Source organism: Setaria italica, chromosome VI, assembly GCF_000263155.2.
Source record: "Setaria italica strain Yugu1 chromosome VI, Setaria_italica_v2.0, whole genome shotgun sequence".
Lineage (NCBI taxonomy): Eukaryota > Viridiplantae > Streptophyta > Magnoliopsida > Poales > Poaceae > Setaria > Setaria italica.
Genome location: NC_028455.1, coordinates 17,315,703 through 17,322,545, shown reverse-complemented (window position 1 = coordinate 17,322,545; position 6,843 = coordinate 17,315,703). Strand labels below are relative to the sequence as shown.

General features: G+C 48.2%; 1 pseudogene; it reads left to right on the top strand.

The window, feature by feature from the left end:
- Positions 1-6,209: 6,209 nt before the first annotated feature.
- LOC111257698 overlaps positions 6,210-6,843 on the top strand; it is a 748-nt pseudogene continuing 114 nt past the window's right edge.

Genomic DNA, 6,843 nt, shown 5'->3' with positions numbered 1-6,843 from the left:
TCACGAAATGCATTCATATTACAGTCTTCATCCCCTGCTTGGGTATTCGTCGCATGTCCTTCAGAGTTTGATACTTAAGCCATGGGAACCAAATTTTCATCTCGATTGCACATACCAAAGGCCCTATCGGCCATATCATTCTCTCGAATGAAATTATGAATTATCATGCATGCTACTATTATTTTGCTTTGTTTGTGCATTGGAAACTTGGTATACCCAACAAAATCCTCCACTTCATCTTCAATACTCCAAAGGACCTCTCGATAACATTTCTAAGGGACGAATGTGCGTAATCAAATGTCTCTTTCATACCTCTTGGCATTGGACCACTTCGAAACTCCGAGAGATGATACTTCATACCCTTGTAGGGTGCAAGGTAACCAGGATGGTTAGGATATCCTGAGTCAACTAGGTAAAATTTGCCTACAAATGAACTACAAATGAAGACAATTTCATGATGTTAACGAAGTTGGGACCATACTTGTATGAATGAATACAATAGAAGTATAGAAAGAGATCTACTTGCAGGAGGATGCGGAAACCTGTCACTATATTTGGTTAAGGCATCACTGAAGACTCTCATATCATGAACGGATTCAGGCCATCCACTGACAATAAATGTGAACCTCATATTGAAGTCACCAATAGCCAGCACATTTTGTGTGGGATATTCATGTCTCTCGGTGTGCTGAACCACCTTATCATTTGGCACCAAAACTGGTACATGCGTCCCATCTATAGCTCCTATAAAATTGTTGAAGTATGGAGCAAATCGAGGGTTTTTCAATCTTTGGTGCACGGTCTTGAATTATGGATCCTTTGGCTTAATAATATCTATTGCTATCTTAAGAACACTACACAAAATACTATCGAATGTACGGCTTATTGTTTCTAAGGACCTTACAAACTGGTCCTCAACTCGTCTAAGTGATTGGGGTGCACCAATTATCCAAAGGAATATTCCTAAAGCCTCCATCGTTGACATTCCTCTAGTTGCCCTCAAACCATAGGTCTCTCTACTAACAAGTCATGCAGCTGATAAAATAATGGGTTTGACATCCTAAACATGTTGTAGCAAGAGGTTCTATTAGACAGTGTTTCATGAACCCATTCTATGCCCGGTACAGTGGGTACCCTCCTTGGAGCTTTGTCCATGTATGTATCATAGTGCGTACCAATCATGATTGCAGCCTTTAAGATGTCCCTAGTCCTTTTACGACGATACTGCCTCATCTTCATGAAAAGTTCAATCTCCTTTGAGAAGTTCTCATCACAATCACTTGTATCACGGTCATCACCATCCTAAGTCAGGAAACAAAAACATGTCAGCCACCAGAATTGTATGAAAACATGCACAAATATTGCATATTGTTCAAACAGTCACAACTATTATTCTAACTGCATGCGAATGTAACGAATGCCCTCACCTTTGTGTTGTCTTTCCATCACCATTCTAGGGTGGATACAGTACCATCTGCCTTCCTTCCAAGTCCACTCTGCTTTTGAAGTTCTTTCTAGAATCCAAACACAATTTTCAATTGATTAATTATGTTTCTAAGTTGCATCTTATCATGTTTCAAACCAGTGACCATGGAGTATTTGTCAACAATTATCTTGTAACCTCTTCCAGACATGGTGCCTTTGTGGCAGTTGCCTGCTCTAATTTGCTCAACCCATAAATCACACAACAGATGGGTATTTGGTTCTATCCATTGTGCCTTGTCAGTTTTTATCTAGTGCATAACAGAAACATAGAAACCCATCACACACTGAACCATTTCATATTCTGATCGCGGAGGCGAGTATTTGAGCCACGAGTTTAGCAATCATCTAAAGAGTTGCGGAATTGTTCCACAACTTACGCCGCCTGGAACACCTCAGAGAAATGGTGTATCTGAGCGACATAATCGAATTTTGTTAGACATGGTTCGATCAATGATGAGCCAGCCGGACCTACCGTTATCATTTTGGGGATACTCTCTAGAAACAGCAGCTTTCACACTAAATAGGGTACCGTCTAAATCCGTAGTTAAGACACCATATGAGATGTGGATTGGAAAGACTCCCAGTTTGTCTTTTCTAAAGATTTGGGGATGTGAAGTGTTTGTCAAGCGACTTCAGTCGGACAAGATCACACCCAAGCTGGATAAGTGCATTTTCGTGGGATATCCAAAGGAAACTTTAGGATATTATTTCTACAACCGATCAGAGGGAAAAGTGTTTGTCGCTCGGAACGGGGTTTTCCTAGAGAAAGAGTTTCTCAAAGGAGAAAAGAGTGGAAAGATAGTGCATCTTGAAGAAGTTTGAGATGAGCCGATCGGGTAAGAATCAACGAGTGATGCTAACGTAGCAGAACAAGTCAAGACACCCATGGCAAGAGAAGCACCGCCACAACCACGAAGGTCGGCAAGGCTCCGCGAAATGCGGGAAATATAATTGTTGGAAAACGATGAGCCTGTGACATATGCAGAAGCAATGATGGACCCAGACTCCGAAAAATGGCAGAGTGCCATGCAATCCAAAATAGAGTCCATGGGAGACAATCAAGTTTGGAACTTGGTTGACTCGTCTGATGGTGTTAAAGCCATAGAGTGCAAGTGGATCTATAAGAAGTAAAAGGACATGGATGGAAATGTTCACATCTATAAAGCACGACTTGTTGCAAAAAGTTTTCAACAAGTTCAAGGAGTTGACTACAATGAGATCTTCTCGCCCGTAGTGATGCTTAAGTCCATTCCGATTATTCTAGCTATAGCTGCATATTTCAATTATAAGATATGGTGGATGGATGTCAAGACAACTTTCCTAAACGGAAACCTAACTGAGGACGTTTATATGATACAACCCGAGGGTTTTGTCGATCCGAAAAATGCTGGAAAAGTATGCAAGCTTCAGAGATCCATTTATGGATTGAAGCAAGCATCTAGGAGTTGGAACATTCGTTTTGATGAAGTGGTCAAAGGGTTTGACTTCACCAAGAACGAAGAAGAGTCTTGTGTTTACAAGAAGGTTAGTGGGAGCTCTGTAGTATTTCTAATCTTATATGTGGATGACATATTGCTGATTGGAAATAACATTCCTATGCTTGAGTCCGTAAAGACTTCATTGAAAAAAAGAGTTCCAAGCAAGAGACAGTGCTCGATTCTACGACAGAAGCCGAGTACATTGCGGCTTCGGAAGCCGCGAAGGAGGGTGTTTGGATAAGGAATTTCTTCATTGAGCTTGGTGTGTTCCCGAATGCGTCCAGCCCATTGAATCTCTACTGTGATAACAATGGGGCAATTGCGCAAGCAAAGGAGCCAAGGAACCACCAGAAGAACAAACACGTAATGCGGCGATTTCATCTCATTCGAGACTTCGTTAATCGGGGTGAGATCAAGATATGCAAAATACACACGGATCTGAATATTTCCGATCCTTTGACAAAGCCTCTCCCACAAGCTAAGCATGATGCACACATAAGAGCTATGAGTATTAGATATCTTCTAGATTGACTCTAGTGCAAGTGGGAGACTGTTGGAGGTACGCCCTAGAGGCAATAATAGAGATGATGATATCTGATTGTATCCATGATTTGTATATTGTGTTCATTGAATATCCATTAAAGGCTACTTGAATTGATCTGCAATTATGTGAATTGTATGTGGAACTCTTTACTTGTATGGTTATTCTAAAAGTTATCCCTAGTCGGAGTTCATGTGTGGACACACATGAATATTAGACTAGTACATGTATTAGTTGATGACTATATTTCACAAGTCATAGACATGGAGATGTCAAACTAATAATGTAGGCATATGTAGAGACATGTGCTAGGACTGACCCAACACGAGAAGTAGTTCTCTCTTTACACAACATGTACGCTTTGTCCTTAGACCTAAGATTGTCGCATGTACTCAAGATGTGGATCGACTTACTTAGGGGCTATCAAACGCTACACCGTGACAGGGTAGTTAAAAAGGTATTCGGGTTTATCAAGAAGCATCCTGTGAGACATGGTCAATCAAGATGGGATTTGCCCCTCTCTAATTGAGTGTGATATCTCTGGGCCCCTCGAGTGATCGGATCCGAAAATGCGTGGCCATGCTACGTACGGTTAAGAGTTAACCTACAAAGGGATTCCGAATCACAGGATCGAGAAAGAGCGGTTGGCTTGAAGCTAGACCAAATATCGTGAGGCAAAGGGAATAGCATGTACATAATATTGTGACGGTTCGTTTGATATGATCTTCGTGTGTGTATAGGAGTTGGCACGTCTTGCTAAAGGCCGCTACCGACTATTGGGCCGAGTAGGAGTACTCGGGCCATGTCTATACGTATTCGAACCCATAGGGTCACACACTTAAGGGGCTGGAAGCCCAACTCGGATATGATCCGAGTTGGATCAAGTTTAGAAGTACTAATAGGCCTCGGACCTAGAGGCCTGTCAGGAACCTCTATAAATAGAGGGGTGGGGCGCCCTAGGGTTTCATCCCTTTGGTCGAAACACATCTGCCGCGCCTCCCACACCCTCGCCCTATTGCAACTCGCGGACCTAGCAGTCCGGCTTGCGACGCTTCCTCCTTGCACGTGTGGATACCTTGGAGGTGCTGCACCTGCAGCACTTGGACGAGCTGCCGACGAGCCACGACGAGCCGTCGACGAGCCACGACGAGCCGATGACGAGCCACGGCACGAGGACGATCTTGCTGCACGTGGACGAGCTGCTGAGGAGCTGCTCGACATCGACGTGATCGACTACGTGTTCGACTACGCTGATCGACTTCGCTGCCCCGACATGATTCTACATCTTCCGCACTAGTGCGTCGAGTGGTAATCCCGTGATCCATATACGGCAGTTTTCCTGGTTTACGTGGTAGAAAAATTTTGTTTTGCGCTAGTGTAGCCTACCTCGTATCCCTACAACTAAACCAACCCATTTCAAGCATGACATTTCAAGCACGACAAATCATAATTGTAACCATCAAATTCTAACCAATTCCTAGTTGTAACCATCACAAGTAAGCAGGCACAGGGACAACCATGAAGAAGAAGATGAGTTCAAGAAAAAACCTTAGAGCCTGGGAATACAACTTCCACATTCTATGCACCACCGTTTTCTTCATCAACATCAACTCAATCCTCTCCACCAAAAGGTGCTCCATCATCTGCAATGGATGTTCCTCCTCTTCTGCGGCCATAGGGACGTCCTACGCTACCGGTAGCACCCTCGGGCAACGAACCAACAAAGAGAGACCTCGTTGCACGCCCTCTCCTGCCGCCGACGCCTCTGCTGCCGCCACCACCTCCCCTGCTGCCGTCGGCACTTCTGCTGCCACCGCTGACTCGGCCACCGCCACCTCCTCTGCTACCGCTGCCTCCTCTTCCTCCATTGCGAGGGGAGCGTAAGCTGAGGGTGCGGCTGCCACGGCCCTGGGGTGCTCCTTCTCCCCGAAGCATCTCGGAGTATGAGTTGAGGTCGGGGAATTCTTCGGCCTAAGAGCTGAGATCCAGTGACTGCAAACCGTGACGAGGAGCTCCAGAAGACTCCGCCTGCGAAAAGAAGTCAATCCCGCCGGCGGGGAGAGGTGGATCCGCCTGGGAGAACAGGTTTTGCAACCCATCGTCGCCGTGGCCGTCCATGAGCCCCGGTCGAGGGTTCAGGGCAACACGGCGCACTCCGGGCGGCGTGGTTGCCGTGGATCTAGGGCGGCGTGGATGTCGTGGATCTGGAGAGATGTGGGGAGGAAACGAAGAAGGGTGGGAGTGGAGGAGATGCGGATGGGGATGACGGCGGGAGGGGAGAAAGGGGGGAGGGGAAGGCGACGGGTACGAAGGAATGGCTGGCGGGGATGGCGGGAGGGGAGGACCTGCGGGCGGTGATGGCAGTCGGGAAGGATGGCCGGTGGGGGGAGCTGGCAGCAGGAGGGGAGGATGCGATGTGGGAGGAGCTGCAGCGGGACAGACGCGATGGGGCGATACGGGAGGAAGAAGGGGGCAGCAGAGGAGGGAGAGAGAGGGGCAACCAGGGAATAAGTGCACTAGGGATCACTTTTAACAAGTTTAACATCAAGCTCTTGATGTGTTTATGAAATTGGGGTCCCCTGGGCCCGACAATAGAGATTAAATTCTCCGAAAAAAAACTAAGTTTGAGAGAAATGGTATAAAGAATTTAAGAAAATCAATAGAAAAAAGAACGAAAAATAAGCGAGCAATTCCGCTCGTCTTGTCCGCCACTCCGTCCCGTGGAAGTCTCGTGCCAGCCTGACGCCTTCCTTATCCCCCGCGGCGAAACAAGCAAAACACCCTCTTCCACCCAACCCGCCGCAGCCTTTCGACTTATGGCAGCTGCCGCCGCCGCGGCTGGAGCTGCATCGGCCACTGCCGCCACCGCGCCAGCCGCCGCCCAGGACCCCATGAACGCGCTCCGCGCGGCCGCCCTCCGCCGTTCCGCGCCGCACTGGTCCACCGCCGCCGCGTCCTTCTTCTCCCCGCCCTTCCGCCGCTGCCGCTGCCGCCGCGCGCCCGCTCCCGCAGCGACCACTCGTACCCCGAGGTCCCGCGCGGGTGCCAAGGCCCGGGCGAAGCTCCTGTTGGAGGCCGAGCCCCGGGACCCCTGGCTCGCCTCCCTCTCGCTTCTCCCGGGCGACGACAGCTCCGGCGCCGGCGCCCGCCCCCAACGGGGTGGGCGATTGGGGTGGATCCCGACACCGGGGGTGCCATCGCCGTCCTCTCGCCCGACGGCTCCTCTCAGGTTTGGCCGGCCGCCATGCTGGAATATGCTTAGCTTGTGTGTACGGCGCGAGCGTTGTTGAGCATAACATTGGATCCTGCAGGTGTTCGACAACCCGCTCGTGCACATTG